Source organism: Phacochoerus africanus, chromosome 2 (genome assembly GCF_016906955.1).
Source record: "Phacochoerus africanus isolate WHEZ1 chromosome 2, ROS_Pafr_v1, whole genome shotgun sequence".
NCBI lineage: Eukaryota > Metazoa > Chordata > Mammalia > Artiodactyla > Suidae > Phacochoerus > Phacochoerus africanus.
The window spans coordinates 138,434,567-138,451,604 of NC_062545.1; the positions used below are offsets into that span (position 1 = coordinate 138,434,567).

The 17,038-nt window shown below is 42.7% G+C and overlaps 1 protein-coding gene across 2 annotated transcripts in view; it reads left to right on the top strand.

Annotated features, from left to right (window-relative positions):
• The window catches only part of SCG5 (secretogranin V), a 64,390-nt gene that overhangs the window by 12,555 nt on the left and 34,797 nt on the right, over positions 1–17,038 (top strand). The window lies entirely within an intron of this gene.

Here is a 17,038-nt window from a genome sequence, read left to right on the forward strand (position 1 = left end):
TGTGACCTACACCACAGCTCGAGGCAACGCCGGATCCTTAACCCACTGAGCAAGGCCAGGGATCGAACCTGCAACCTCATGGTTTCTAGTCAGATTCGTTAACCACTGAGCCACGACCAGAACTCCACCTATATGCTTTTTGATATTTTAAAATTTCATGGAGTTCTCTTGCGGCTCAGCAGGTTAAGGGCCTGATATTTTCTCTGGGAGGATGCGGGTTTGATCCCTGGCTTTGCTCAGTGGGTGAAGGATCCACAAGCTTCAGATCAAGGTCACAGATGTGGCTCAGATCCAGTGTTGCCATGGCTGTGGTGTTGACCATAGCTGCAGCTCTGATTCGACCTCTGGCCTGGGAACTTCATATGCCACAGGTATGGCCGTAAAAAGAAAAAAAAATCAGACAAGTGGTTTTCACTTTTTATGCATATCATTTAATTACTAGTTCTTTACCAATTATATTAGAAACCTTTTCTATTTACATAATGTAACTCCTAGGTAGTTTGTAAAATATAACCCAAGGTCAGAAGATCTAGAGAATATCATTTTTGTCTTGTTTCTTTTTTGCTTAAGGTAATAAATGTTTTACCAAAGCACAGATCAAGAACAAAAATGTAAAATAATCTTAATGGTCTGTTGAGGTGCTGTGTGTGCTTTTATGTGACTTAGCAAAACTAGGAGATAAAAAACTGAGTCCAGGAGTTCCTGTGGTGGCGCAGTGGTTAATGAATCTGACTAGGAACCATGAGGTTGTGGGTTCGATCCCTGGCCTAGCTCAGTGGGTTAAGGTCTGGCGTTGCCGTGAGCTGTGGTGTAGGTTGCAGACGCAGTTCGGATCCCGCGCTGCTGTGGCTCTGGTGTAGGCCGGTGGCTACAGCTCCGATTAGACCCCTAGCCTGGGACCCTCCATATGCCGCAGGAGCGGCCCTAGAAAAGGCAAAAAGCCAAAAAGCCAAAAAAAAAAAAAAAAAAACTGAGTCCAGTCTCACTGCATATACAGAATGTGGGGTCATATGAATGCCCACCAAGCAATAATTTGTCAAGAATCACCGTTTCAAAGAAATAAGCTTAGTAATTGTAAAGAATGCCTACTGCATTTTAGCTGAATAGCAGAAAAAGTCATCATCCTTGGGCAGGATTGTTCTCAAATTATGTGAATTTTGAATCATGTGAGATTCAGTTCCTTCCTTCAACAAAAGTGACTGCCTTATAAAGGCAAAGAGGTACATGGAAAACCAGCACAACTACAAAAATTAAGTTTACTGTTTTAACAGCTGCTAACTGCTGTGTCAGGTTGGCATATGACTCTGGAACTACTGTTGTGAAGTGCTAACTTCCATATACATTAGAGCCTGGGTGAGTCTGAGCCTCGGTGTGTTTTCATGGAATCAGTAGAACACAGATGTATTAGGGTTCTCCAAAGAAGCTGGAAAAATTAAACATATGTATGTATTTTTACTTATATATACACACATATACATACATACATATATATATCTAATATCTAAAACTGAATATTTGTCTTTTTAGGGCCACACCTGTGGCATAGGGAAGTTCCCAGGCTAGGGGTCAAACTGGAGCTGCAGCTGCCAGTCTACACCACAGCCACAGCCACACATGAGCCAAGCCTCTTCTACAACCTATACTACAGCTCATGGCAGTGCCAGATCCTTAAGCCAGGGATCAAATATGCATCCTCATGGATACTAGTCGTGTTCATAACTTGCTGAGATATAAGTGGAACCCCCTATTTATGATTTATTTGTAAATAGATTTTTTTTCTGTCTCTCTGTGTATGTACACACACAAACACACATCTAGTTCCATATAGCCTAAGGTGTGTATATATGTATATGTACAATAGCTGACATGTTCAAAACTGGATATGTGCATAATTTATCAAGGTGTCTAAAAATCATGACGTTTATCACTCTCTAGGAGCGGAGGTAAAAGCAAATTGGAAGCTCCTCAGAGTTTCTTTTCAGTTCACCATGACATCACCAAAATGAATGCTGTAATGTTACAGGGCTTTCAAGTTTGTAAAAACACAAGCCTAAATTTTACTGATATCAGGTATGAGTAGAGTATCTATAAAATATCACATGATCTCAAAAATATTGAACTGCTGTTTGGAAACTGGATATTACTGCATAATTTTCTTCTACTGTCCCATATCATTATGGAGAGAGAGCTTTAATGAGATTTGAAATGTGCAAGTGTCTAAATAAGACACAAATAGAAGTCTCCTGGTGGCCTGGAAGTTAAGGATAGGTGATGTCACTGCTGTGGCTCAGGTTGCTGCCGTGGTGCAGGTTTGATCCCTGGCTCAGGAACTTCCTCATGGGCGTGGCCAGAAAAAGATGCAAATAAAGTATGATTAAGGTAAAAAAAGAGAGTGAGAGAAAGAGAGAGATTTATTTTATATATTTAACTGACTCATTCAGTCGTGGGTAGGGGCCGTAAAGTCTGAAATCTGCAGGGTTGACCAGCAGGCTGGAGACCCAGGAAAGAATTGATGTTGCGATTTTTTTCTTGAAGGTGTAATTCCTTCCCATCCACGGAGACCGCAGTCTTTTCTCTTAAGGCCTCCAACTAATTGGGTAAATCTCACACACATGATGGAAGGTACTGTCTTTTACTCGCTACTGATTTCAGTGTTAATTGCACTGAAAAAAATACCTTCACAGCAACATCTAGACTGGTGTCTGACCAGACAACTGGATTATAGCCTGGCTAAGCTGACATACACAAATAATCATCACAGCAGGAGAGATGATCAACACAGCGATCGTGGCCATTGAGCCCTGATTTTCTAGGGAAAGTGATTATAGTCCTTAGAAAGACAATACTGTGCCTTTGAGAACTTCCTTACAGATTCTGGCTCAGACTCTCTCCACATGCAGTGTCTTGCTTACTCCTCACCATCACTTCCTTGATGCAGGCAAAGAAGGCAGGTGTTCTTTGCCGAATTTTACACTTATGGAACAAGAGACGGTCAGAGATCTTACTTCTGCAGGGATTCAGCTGGTGTTTGTATGGGGTTCACCTGTGCTGGATGCTGGGGGACCCTTTTGTTCTGTCCCACAGAGCACGCTGCTCCTGAGGCTAGTTGGTTAATAGTATGATTGAATACAGGCTTGATCCTGGACCAACCTGGGAAAAAGGTTTATCTTTGCAGGTGATCCTTGCTCCCAGGCTCCTTGTTGATCTTTGCATTTGCTGCTTGGGTAGAGACTGCCTATGAATTGGCATTTACGCGGAAGCGCTGCTTGCTGTCCTTGCTAGACTGCAAGGTCCATAGTAGCAGATACAGCGTCGGCCCTGCTTTTTGTACCCACCAGGCTTGGACAGGCCCAGGCGCGTAATAGATGTTCATGAAATATCTGTTGCAATAACCTCGCTGCATTTATTTGCTTCTTGGAAACAACATTGATCTCCCAAGATGCCCGCAGATGAAACTAGTGTTATTTTATCCAGTTCGCACTGCTGTAGCATTGTAGCATTGTAGTAGCAACCTACTACTACACAGTACTACATAGTAGTACTATTACCTATGCAGTAGTACTACTTAGTAACATTGTGGTAGCAACCTTTCGAGCATTTTAATCCTAATAATCCAAAATTCACTGGCTTTTCTCTTCTCACACCTACTCACTCCGGACCTCAGCTTCTGCAAAGTGCCCTAGAGCCATGGATGATGCTGAACACAGTGACTCAGTCCCTCTCGTGGGGCACTTCCCATGTTCCCTTCTTCCTACCGCTTGTCCCCTTCAGCTGAGCACCACCTCAAACTCCAAGACTCCAGCTACTGAACCCAAAGCCTTTGCAACCTCAGGGAGTCTGTTGTAAAGTATTGGGTGCTGAGGGCGGGGGGAGGCCCCTAAATGCCCCTAAACTTAACCCAGAGAGTTTTAGGAAAGCAGAGCTTTCCATTTTCTTTCTCACTATTCCCAACAAGCCTTCCATCCCTGATGCTGTGCTTTCCATGGGTTCACATGAGAGGCTGGACAGGGAGAAAAACCTCACTAAGCCTCAGCCACAGCAGGGGTTAACAATCCGCCCCACCCCCACTGACCACTAAGGCTAGGACATATCCAGCTAGACTCCTCCTCCCTTTAGTTTAAGCTTTTCCCCAGGAGGCATCTCAGCGGCTCCTGAAAATAGGCTTCTGGTAGGTGTCCTCCCAGACGCGCTGTCCTATGGGAAGCAGGTTGAAGCTGGGACCTTGTTCCACGTTGCCTGAGACCTGCCCTCTGGAGAAAGGGAGCACCGTGTCACCACAGGGCATGATTTTCCACAGATAATTAATTGACCACGCGGATCATGCACCTGTGGGGGAATGCAGTGGCGGTAACGGAATCTTATACAATTCTTTTTGGTTTGCAAAAATACTTTCCTGAACCCTGTCTCATTTGATGCAAGCTTTCTAACAGTTTTTTTTTAAAGTGTCATGTTGCCCACCGTCCCACAGCTTTAGCGTTAGTTGGCAAGCCAGCTGTATTAGGTTTGACTGCCTCTCTCCAACCAGCTGTCTTCCATCCCCATAGATGCATATAATCCTGTGATACTTAGCTGAGAAGCTGTAATGATGCCGGGAGTCGTGGTAAACCACAGGCGGATTTGGGCAGATGGTGTGTCAGGGACATGAAGCTTCAGTGAGCCAATTTTCTGACAAACTGCCCTCTTGGAACAAATTGGTGCCAATACCTTGGGCACCACGGTTCGTAAAGAAAGCTATTAAAGCTGGCTGGAAGGGTTTAGCAGACCACGTCTTGGCACCACAGTGAAAACTCAGCATGACTTTTGAGCGTGGCATACTGTGGGGTTGGAGGAGCAGAAGGGGCATGCGGTGTGCCTGGTGGGGCATGGTGGTCATTGTGTGGTATGGCTGGAAGAGTGCCAATGCCCAAAGCCCAGGCTCAGACCAGCCTTGTGGCACTAAGCAAGTCCTTTGAACTCTATGAAGTTGAGTTCCCCAGTCTGAAAATGGAGGTGAGCCACCCAGACCTTCTCATGGGATTGATGTAGCAGTCAAGTTAAATAATGTATAGACAAGTGTTTTGGGCAGCCTGAAATTTTACTCATCTGGGATGCATCATTGTCACTGTCATTCCCTCTTCCATCCTACCACATATATATCTCCAGATGTGAATAGCTTCAGGTCTGGAAGATGGTCATATCTATGGTCATGTCCTATGTTCCTTGTTCCTTTTCCCCCGTGTCCTCCTAGGCTTGACTTGGGGAAACTGCCTGCAAGAGTTGCATGCTAAACTTTGGAGGAACCAGTTCTCTCCCTGCCTAACCACCACCACCTGACAAAGTGCTCTGCTGCCTATCAGTGTTGACCTTAAGAGTTCAGAACCTTTAGAGTTCCTGTTGTGGCTCAGTGGTTAATGAACCCAACTATATCCATGAGGACACAGGTGTGATCTCTGGCCTTCCTCAGTGGATTAAGGATCCGGCATTGCCATGACCTGTGGAGTAGGTCACAGACTCAGCTTGAGTCCCACATCGCTGTGGCTGTGGTATAGGTCACCAGCTACAGCTCCAATTTGACCCCTAGCCTGGGAACCTCCATATGCCATGGGAGCAGCCCCCAAAAGACAAAATAAATAAATAAATAGAGAGTTCAGAACCTCAGACTGTAGTGAGGATGGATGTTTCTTGAAAAACAGTAAGTGGCAACTTCTCCAAACTCAACCATGCTATTGTTTTTTGACCATGACATTGGTATAGAAGTATCTTCAAAGTCAAGAAGACAATTTAGTCAGTTGCCAAGCCGAGAGCAAAGCTTGGTCGTGTGCACATAAGAGATGTTGGCCTAAGGGTGGTGTGTGGATGGGTTGGAAAGCGTGTTCTCAGTGGCTTGAGAGCTGGCTGTCCATGTGATGGTGTGTCTGGCAGGTCATGATTAGTGCACTTACCCTGAGCAATGCATCCTATCAAAATATCATCTTTTCATTTCCATTTTTATTTACTCAATGAATAATTATAAAATGCCTACCACATGCCAGGAACTGTGGCCTTGATACACTTGAAAAACAGCCAGCACACATATAACTTATTTGCTTGGGATCTTTGTGAAATAGGTAAGAGAGTCAGGCTTCATCTTCTTTTAACCTGTAGTAAAGGTTAAACTGACCCAAGGAATTGAGTGGTTTTACTGAGTTGGGGACACAGCAGGATTGAACTGCCTTTCTTCTCACTTCTCCATCCCTGGATGCCTTTTCCATTGGTGCTTCAGTCTCAAGGCCTCTAGAGTTGTATGAAGGTGAAAACACAGCAAGGTCAGGAACCAGGTGTCACACACCCCTCACTCCAGGGGTGGGTCGGCTGAATGGGTGTGATACAAACACGGACCAGGAGATGCAAAGAGGAGTAGCAGGGCCCATGTTCTCTTACTGTGATTAGAGCCTCCCTTGTTTAAGGAGCTTAGGTCTTGGGAGTTCCCTGGTGGCTCAGTGGGTTAAGGATCTGGTGTTGGCACTGCTGTGCCTCAGGTTCAGTCCCTAGTCCAGGAACTTTCTCATGCCCATGCCATAGGTGCAGTCCAAAAAAAAAAAAAAGAGGTAAGGGAAAAGAGACAAATATAAATGTTGAAAGACACACATATAGCATGCCAAGATAAAAGCTGCGAGCCCAGGTTGTGGTTGAGACAGTCACCATGACAGGAGTTCTGGAGGGAAGTAAGGCTCTGGCCTCAGGGAAGCCTTCGCAGGTCAAGTGGAGTTTAGCTGCATGCCCTTGAGGAGGTGGTCACGTGGATCATGGGGGCTTAGTTTCAGGCATGAAGAGGTAGGAGGAAATAGACTCGTTATCTAGAATGTGTTGAGTGCAGAGTGGTTGGGGGTCAAATAGGGGGTGGCAAGAAGGCTGGACACTTTTAAGATTGTCGCCACATTTCTCTACTTAAGAGTATCTGGGGGGAGTTCCCCGGTGGCCTAGTGGTGGAGGATTCGGTGTTGTCACTGGTGTGGCACGGGTTTGATCCCTGACCTGGGAACTTATGCAGGCTGCAGGTGTGGCAAAAAAAAAAAAAAAAAAAAGAGTATCTAAGGACAGGAGCCCATTGTCCATGTCAATTGGGACCCTAAGTGCCTGCCTCACACAGCCTGTCCCCTTGTCTGCAGAGTGTTCCTTGCAGATAAAAAGGCTGCCCCACATCTGCAGATGCCTTTGACAGAGGTGGAGGTGGTGGCAGGTGGGAGTGGGACTTGGGTAGTTCTTTTGGTTTTGGTCAAATACATTTGTAGTTAGGCACCAAACACCACTGGGATTTCTGGGGATGGGGCAGGTGTTTCTTCAGTCACAAAGTATGTATGGATGTCACAGGGGGACTGGAGCAGACACGCCTCCTGCCATGCTCAGCATGTGCTGGATGGTCCCTAGACCAGCTCCTTCTACTAGCTGCTCCACTTTCTCTGTGGGGTTATTTATTTATTTTTTTAGTATTAGATAACAATTTTATTACTTTTTCAAATTTTTTAATTTTCATTTTTTTAAGTTTTATTGAAGTATAATTAATTTACAAGGCTGTGATCATTTCTGCTGTGCAACAAAGTGACCCAGTCATATGTATACACACATTCATTCTCTTTCAGATTCTTTTCCTACATGAATTATCACAAGATATTGGGTAGAGTTCCCTGTGCCATACAGCAGGTCCCCATGGGCCAGTCATTCCATATACCTCAGTGTGCATATGCCAATCCCCAACCCCCAGTCCTTCCCTCTCACCCGCCTCTGTGGGGTTATTTGTTTGGACACACTGACTCGTAAGCTCCCAGGGGGCCAGACACTGACCCCTCCCAGCACTGTGGGGAACACTGGTGCCCACCGGGGGGTGCAGAGTACATGGCATTCGGTCTGATCAGGATGGAGTGACACTTACCCAGGGCCCTTCCAGCAGGGATCGGGGGCCGGCTCGGGGTCCTCCTGGTTGTCGCCCCCACTAGCCTGTCAGAGTTTATCTTTGCATGAGACAGATTGTGGTGAAGGAGACAGTCAGTCCAGGAGACTGGCCTGCCCTGAGGAGGCTCAAGGGACCGTCCTGGTGCCACCTTCCTGGTACGCGAGAGCTCGGCAGCCTGTGTGAACAAGCCCAGCCCTGTTTGGACAAGATGTGGTTGACTAACGTTTTCCTCTTGGGCAGTAGGAGTGGACAGGCCTGCTGGGAGGAGCCCCTTTGCTGTAAACTACAGAGATAGTTGTCTTCTGAACCGAACCAGCGGGTCACTTCTGCCTCATTTTTTTTTTTTTCCAATCCTTCAGCAGATGATGGGAGACACCATTTGTTGAGTTTGTGCAGACTCTAAATACTCCTTGGTCACTGGACTGTGCAAAAATATGGCAACAATGCAGGTGCTATGGCCTAGAAATGTTTCCGAAGGCAAGGGAGGAAAAAGCAGTTCTTCTGACAGTAAATGATACATTATACTAATATCAGAAGAATTTTTTTTTTGCATGTGTGGTCAGTGAAGAGAATTTTTGGCAGTTGGTTCTCATTGAAGGAGGTCTGTATACAGCACTCTGGAGCCTGGTCAGCGCCTCTGGCTTTTTTTATTTTTTTTTACATGCAGAGCTGTGGTGCCTAGGGGTCTGGGCTGTGACAGCAAGACGTGACTGCAGGCAGGGAGTGGTCAGCTTGCGCTCAGCATTCCAGATCCTGGCTGTGAGCAGAGTAAGTTGCTGGTATCCACACAGCTTTCTCCCCAGCGCCCCTCCCCAGCCAGGCCTCCCAGCCTTGCTTCAGTGTGTTCATCTGTGGTCCAAGACAAGTCGCATCTCTAACCCCCCAGTTACAGTAGCCAGGAGAGCATGTGGATGCCCATCAGCCTTGCTCCAATTTAAGCAGAGGAGTTGAGAGGCAACCAATGGGATCTCCATTGCCGCAAGTGGTACCAAGGCTCTTTTGATGCAGAAGCAGTAAGAATATATCCTAGGTTTAGACTTCTGCTATTTCCAGATAATTTTTAATTTCTCCAAGCAGATTTATAAATAGAGCTCAAATCATTCATTGGAGAGGGGAAAAGTGCAAGAAAACCAAATGCATTCACCCGTTGCTTTGTTCGATAAGAGATTCACACACAACATCTGTGTGTCCTTTGGTGCCTAGTGTCCTCCTCTGGGCCCAGCCTTTTGGTCCCAGGTGGACCCAGTGGGCAGTGCCAGGACAGGACATCAGCTTCTCACTTGCATTAGCCCTGGTACTTAGAACATTTGCCTCTATGAGTTTTGGATAGACCCACATTTTCACCCTGCCAATCTGATTGTAAAGCTCTAGAATCCAGGGAGAGCACAGCACCTCGAAACTGGCTTGACTCCCAAAGTCAAGTACCCTTTGAAAGAGGGCAATTTAGTTTAATTAAAGGTTAGGAAGCACTCTCTTTTGATACCTACAGAAGGAAACACAAAATGGAATATGTGATCATGTTCTTTCTTTAAATGTGGTTCTAGGAGGACAACCAATAATTTATTTTGTGCCTACTATGTACCAGACACTCCATATGTAGTTATTTTTTAACTAAGAAATCCTGTGCTTCCCCCTCACAAGGGTAGGTTGGGGTGTAGAGTGGGTGAGACCTTGGCCAGGACTGACTATCTGATGTGGCTGAGGGTCTGGATTCACATCATGAGTTTGACTCCAGAGCATGGCTTTCACTCTCAGCACCCATGACATTGGGCCATGGAATTCTTGGTTGTGGGGCCTGCATCCCTGACATCTGCCCCCTCCATGCCTCCAGAACACCAGCATCGCCAACCCACAATAATATCCCCTGCCACTTGAGACAACCCACAATAATATTATCTCCTGCCAACCAACATCACCCCTTGTGGAGAACCAGTTCTCTGTGGGCTTTATTTTTTCCTGCTGCAGTGCATTCAGAAGGCAATTTGTGGTACCTTTAAAGACTCTCTGTGGCTGTCTTACTTATGTTTATATTAATTGTTTGTATTATAAAATTGATAAAGGCCATTGTGGATGATTCAGAAAATAAATCATTGACAATCTTACCACTTAGAGATACCTACTTTCAACGTTTGGTGCATTTCTTTCCAGGCTCTCTTTCTATGTATGTATATATATATATATGTGTGTGTGTGTGTGTGTGTGTGTAGTGAAAAAATCATACTGTAGGAGTTCCCTGGTGGCCTAGTGGTTAAGGACGATGTGATGTCACTGTTGTGGCTCAGGTCACTGCTGTAGCATGGGTTCAATTCCTGGCCAGGGAACTTCTGCATGCCTCAGTTGTAACTCCCCAAGAAAACATACTATAAATATTTTAACGTGGATTTTTATACCTAATATGTTTTCAAGACCATTTTCATACATTAAAAGCATTGCTGTAATTATTTTTACTAATTGGATTATATCCTATGTTTATCCCACAGTTTAGTTAGGCATTCCACAAATATTGGACATTTAGTTTTTCCAGTTTGTCCCCAGCAAAAGCTTTGCTTCAGTGGACATATTTGCACATGAACCTTTGTGTAGATTCCTGATAAATTCTCTAGGGTATATATTTCTATGAAAAGAAAAAGTGGGTCATGTTCCACGCATATTTTTAGACTCCATTTCCTACATACTGTCAAATTGATTTCTGTAAATGTTGGGCTCTCTCTTCCTCTGTTTGTAGGAATCTCAGCCAACTTGTTAACTATGAGCATTACCTTTTTAAATCTTTTGACCGGCAAAAATGACATCTCATTGTTTTAGTTTGTATTTATTTGATTACCAACCACACAGACCACCCTTCTATTATATAACTATTTGCTTTTATTATTCTCCAAGACATTTGTTAATGAGTTGCATTGTTAGTAGATTAATTAGTAGACTTAATTGTGTCTAAGATTTACTGCTTGCCTTTTTCACAAGGCAGACTTGTAACTGAAATTCCTTAAGCCTTTTAGCAGCAATAGAGGGGTTGAACTCTGGGCAAGGATTGGGAGAAGAGGTGGAAAGGAATTCTTGTGTATAAATTGGAGATTACCTAAATTAGAATTAACTGAACCCTGAATTTGGCAGAAGAAAAGAGAATAGCTTATGCCTGAGGTCCAATGGTGAGAGAGATGTTCAGAAATACCTGGTCCGAGAGTTCCTGTGATGGCCACCAGGTGGTGCCATTGGCCCAGGACCATTTGCTATCTGGTGCAGGAAGGGTGGGGGCGGTGGGGTGGGCAGAGAAGGTGTTAACAAGTGAGTGAGGTGATAAGCTGCTGAGTGCTGGTCAAACTCTAGGACATTCACTCATTGAGTATTTGTAAGTAACCTGCTTGTGATCCCGCGTTGGCATGGTATGTGTGTGTCTGCATCTGTGTGTGTTTATGTGTGTGTGCAGAGGAGGAAGGGAAGGTTAGGGCTGGTTATTTACTTGTTTATTTACTAATTGGGACATAATTCACATACCATACAATTCACCCATTTAAAGCATACACTTTATTGGTTTTCAGCATAGTCACATCACCACAACCAACTTTAGAACATTTTTATCACCTTCCAAAGAAAGGCCATTCCCCTTGGCCATCACCCTATCCCCATCTCTGCCCCCTCCCCTGCTCCCTTCACTTCCTATTCCCCTTTCCCAGCCCCTGGCCTCAACTAATCTCCTTTCTGTCCCTCTAGATTTGTCCACTCTGGACCCTTCCTGTAAGGAAGTCTTCAGTGGGTAGGCTTTGGTGATAGGGCTGTTCTTGGGCTGGTATTACTTGCCCCAGCTGACACTGTCCCAGCTGACTTTGTAACAAGAGGCATCAGGGCAGCTAGATAGACTGTTTCAAGTACTGTGGCATTACCAGGCCTGTTAGGCTAGAGAAAGCTACCTAGAATAGTAGTTTTCTCACCTGATAGATACCCAGAATCACCTGAGAAGCTTTTATGTTATTTATTTTTTGGTGTTTTTAGGGCCACACCTGAGGCATATGGAAGTTCCCTGGCTAGGGGTCAAATCAGAGCTACAGCTGCCAGCCTACACCACAGCCACAGCAACATGGGCTCCTAGCCGCATCTGAGACCTAACCACAGGTCACTGCAACGCCGGATTCTTAACCCACTGAGTGAGGCCAGGGATCGAACCCATGTCCTCAAGGATACTAGCTGTGACCTACACCATAGCTGAGGCAACACCATATCCTTAACCCACTGCACTGGGCTGGGGATCAAACCCATGCATCTTCAGTGACCTGAGCTGCTGCAGTCAGATTCTTAACCCACTGTGCCACAGTGGGAACTCTGAGAGATTCTGAGTCTTGTTTCATTCATTTCACTGTAAATTCACTTCTAGGAACAGTTATTGCAAGATCCCTAGTCATGTGTGTTCTGCTAGAATTTTTTATTTATATAAATAACACATGACCTGCTGAGAACCGTTTCATCACCTCCAGTCTCACAGAATGTTTTGAGTGTCTGCGTACGTGAAAAATACTGAAGGGGCCCAAGAAAGGTAAGGAGGCTACAGTGTCATTAAATGGGGCTCCAATGCATAATAAATCCTGAGGAAGGTCCCTGGTGGTTCCAACATTGTAGCTGCTGTGGCCTGGGTTCGATCCCTGGACTGGGAACTTCTGCATGCCATGGGTGCAGCCAAAAAACAAAAACCAAAACCAAAACCCAAAAAAGTTTAAAAAATCTGAATAAAATAAAATAAATTGTGAGACTAGTCTCTCTTCCCAACTGTGATCTGGGCCAGGGATGCCAAAGGGAACCCAGTATCTATTTGTCTTTCTGGTTTTGGTCTCAGAGGATCGTCTCCCTCCAGAGTCATTCTTCTCTGCCTATCAAATGGGAGATGGACATCAACATGAGTAAAACCCTTGGAGTTCCTGGGTGAAAAGCTTTTCACAGTGTAAATGACATTTCTACGGTTGTGCACCCCTCCCCCACCCAAGTCCCTTAAATCTCAAATCACTGCCTTGAATTGAAGTAGAAGTACATTTATTCATCAGGGCTTCTTTCCTCCGAAATGTGCCTGATGCCACTGCAATAATTAGGATAACATGAGTGTCCTGAATAATCTCTCTGAAGATTCTCAGGTTATTTATTTTATTTTGGTAAGACTATCTTTTTACCCAGTTCTTTTTATGTTTATTTAAATAATCATATCAGCATTAGTTCCTATATTAAAACAAAAAGAGTTGCTTCTGCCATTTTTTTTTTTTTTGGACGCACCCACAGCATGTGGAAGTTCTGGGCCAGGGATTGAAACTGCATCCCAGCAGCCACCCCAGCCACAGCAGTGACAATGCTGGATGCTTAACCCACTGTGTCACAAGAAAACTCTGTCACTTTCTGAAAGATAGAACATGGCTACAGAGAGAAATTTAGGGTCAAGAGGGAACCTAGGTTATTGGAGGGTCTTTTTGTGCTGTTGGTTTTATTTCATTTTTATTGTTACATTTGTTTTATTGAATTCCTTGGTGAAGTGGGGAGTCAGAGCTGTGAATTGTAAAACCAAGTAGGGATGGTGTCTTAATGAAATTTGCTTTTGCATTGATGGGAGAAGCGGCTGAGCCCTTGGTATCATCCATGGCTCTTTTGTTTTTCATGGAGGTCTTATTATTCAAAACTAAGCCCTTCGGAACGTTAAAGCACGAAGGAGCAGTCAAACCTTGGACTGGTTTACAACATCTCCTTGAAGTACAGGGTGGAGGGTTCCCAAGCCCTGGGGTGAGGAATGGCCGGTTCCTTCTGGTGTCATAACCAATCCCGTCACTCTGGTGACCTCCCGGTTTGAATCATGGGTTTCAAACATCCTCAAAAGCTCTTCTCCGGTAATTCCAAAACTCTTAACAAATCAATCCTAAAAAAAAAAAATAAACAAATACACAGACGAGAAGAAGGATATTTAAGATATGGTTTTAATTAAAATCTTAAAGCTTTCCATCTCAAAATCTTGTATAAGCCATTAAATATGAAAAAACAAACCTTGGAGTAGGAAAGCAGTCAAGGCCATTACCATTAAATATTTTGAATTATATAATAAACCAATAGTTTATTTGTTTTTCTTCTTATTAACACCAGGAGGATCAAGTCATGCTATAGTTTTAAAATCTGGAATGCCTGTGTGTTGAATTGGGCATATTCAGGGATGCATTGAATAAGATTTAAATCCATCGTCCATCAGCCTGTGAAACTGTATGCCTGCTTGCTCTTAGCTTCTAGCAGAGGGACTGCAAAAGAAACACGTCTCATGGCACTCTCAAACTGCCTGAGTGAGGTAGGGTGGAGTGCAGCACAATGACCTTGTGACATCCAGTTTGCCAATTACCTGGCTCATTTACCTCTGTTCCTGCTCTGCTGGCCCTTTGGCTGTTTCTGTTTGTTGACGCCTGAATTCAAGGGGCAAGCAATTTATTAAGTGCTATATTTGTACCAGTTAATCTTCTCAATGAAGTATTATTATCACCTCTGTTTTACAGAAAAGGAAAATGAATATTGAAAGAGGTAAGATAATTTGTCCAGGATGACATAAGTTTTTAAGGATAGAGTTCATGCATTGTAAAATGACAGCCACTTAATATTTGCCTGAATCCATGCAAAAAACCCCTTCCAAAGTCTATTTTATTTTATTTATTTTTAAAATTTATTTGTTTCATTTTTATATTTTTTATCATTTTACTTATATATTAAAATTTTTAATTTAATTTTTAAATTTTTATTTATTTCATTTTATTTATTTTTAAATTTTTAAAATTAAAAAATAATTTTATTTTATTTATTTTTTATTCAATTTTATTTTATTTTAGCCTCATACCAACCCCTTACTTGCACCCTCATTTTACAGATGAGGTGGTAAAGCTAGTGTGATGGAGCCAAGATTCAAACTTCAGTAGTCAGACTACAGAGCTCCCAGACCAGCTCTATGAACCTGAGCTGTCCACACAGAGCCCAGCCACAAGTGGCTACTGTACCCTTGAAATATGGTGATGAGGATTGCAATGTACTCTAAGTAAAACTGCATTCAGATTTTGAAGGTAGTACCAAAAAAAAAGCAAAGTATCTCATCTGTCATTTTTTGATATCAGTTATATGTGGAAATGATAGCAATTTGGATTATTAGGATATATTTCAAAAATTATTGAATTTAATTTCATCTGTACCTCTTTCCTTTTGGAAATGAGGTTACTAGGCAATTTGAAATTACCTCTACAACTTTCAGCTTTCATTGTGTCTATATAGGATAGAGCTGCTATATACTCTTTCAAGTAAAGAGACTGTAATTTTTATTTATTTATCGTCTGTAGTTCTAGTTAAAATTTTGGTTGGTAGAATGGGTGGGGAGGTTGAAGCCATTTAAAATTTTTAAAAAATAAGTTTAAAGCTATTTTTTATTTAAAAAAAATTTTATTGGAGTATTGTTGACCTACAATGTTGTGTTAGTTTCAGGTGTACAGCAAAGTGAATCAGTTATCCATATACATGTATAGATTCTTTTTCAGATTCTTTTCCCACATAGGTTATTACAGAGTATTGAGTAGATTTCCCTGTGCTATACAGTAGCTCCTTGTTAACTGTTTTATATGTAGTAGTGCATATATGTTAATCCCAAGCTCCTAATTTATGCCTCCCCCCTATGTTTTCCCTTTGGTAACCATAAATTTGATTTTGAAATCTTTGTTTCTGTTTTATAAATAAGGGTTTTTTTGTATCATTTTTATTAGATTCCACATATTAGTGATCTCATGTGATATTTGTCTTTGTTTAACTTTCTTCACTTAGTATGACAATCTCCATATCAAAGCCACATATGGCATTATTTTGTTCTTTTATGGCTGAGTAATATTCCCAGGTAAATATATGTACCTCGTCTTCTTTATCCATTCATCTGACATGGGACACTTAGGTTGCTCCCATGTTTTGGCTAGTGTAAATAGTGCTTATATGAACATTGGGGTGCATGTGCCTTTTTGAATTATGATTTTCTCCAGAGAGGTGCCCCAGGAGTGGGATTATGGGATCATGTGGTAGTTTTATATTTAGTTTTTTAAGAAAACTCCATACTGTTCTCCATTGCGGTTGTACCAATTTACATTCCCAGCAGCAGTATAGGAGGGTTCCCTTTTCTCCACACCATCTCCATCACTTACTGTTTGCAGATTTTTTGATGATGGACTTTATGATTGGTGTGAGGTATTACCTCATTGTGGTTTTGATTTACAGTTACCAATAATTAGTGATGTTGAACATCTTTTCATGTGCTTTTCGGCCATCTATCTTATTTGGAGAAATGTCTGTTTGGACCTTCTGACCATTTTTTTAGTTGGAAAGACAATTTTTAAATGCAAGTCTGGATTTATGAATACATTTAAATTATGCTTTCTTCACTCCCATTACCATTTATGAGTAAGAAGGATTGATATTTTTAAGGTTCTGAAGAGACACACATGTTATAATTTCAGTGTTAGGAGTGCTTCAGCTATCCGAGTATGTTTTACCAGACATCCCTCTTCTGTACCCATAGTTGGAGCTGTTTTCATTTTCTACACAGCTTTGTGACAACCATCTTTGTGTCTCCTCCAGCATGCCAGGGGGTCCCAGCTCCAGGTATGGCACCTGGCACTTAGTTTACTCAATAAGTAGCTAAGCATTTTTTGTTAGTTTTGACGTCTTTTTCTTTATAAATTGATGGACATTTAGTTTATTTCCTTTTTTTTTGTTATTATGAATAATGTTGCTATGAACATTGAGTTCAAGTTTTTGTGTGGTAATATGTTTTAATTTCTCTTGGTTATATATCTAGACATGGAATTGCTGGTTCAACTGTTTGAGGAATTGCCCGATTGTTTCCCAAAGCAGATGCAACCTTGTACATTCCCATTAGCAGTGTGGGAGGATATTGTTTTATTCTTAGTAACTGTTGCCAGGCAGAGATCCCATGGATATGAAAGGAAGAAGTTGGTAGCATCCTGATGCTACTGACAAGGGATTAATTTCCAAAATATACAAACAGCTCATGTAGTTCAATATCAAAAAAAACAAACAACCCAATCAAAAAATGGGCAGAAGACCTAAATAGGCATTTCTCTAAAGAAGATATACAGATGG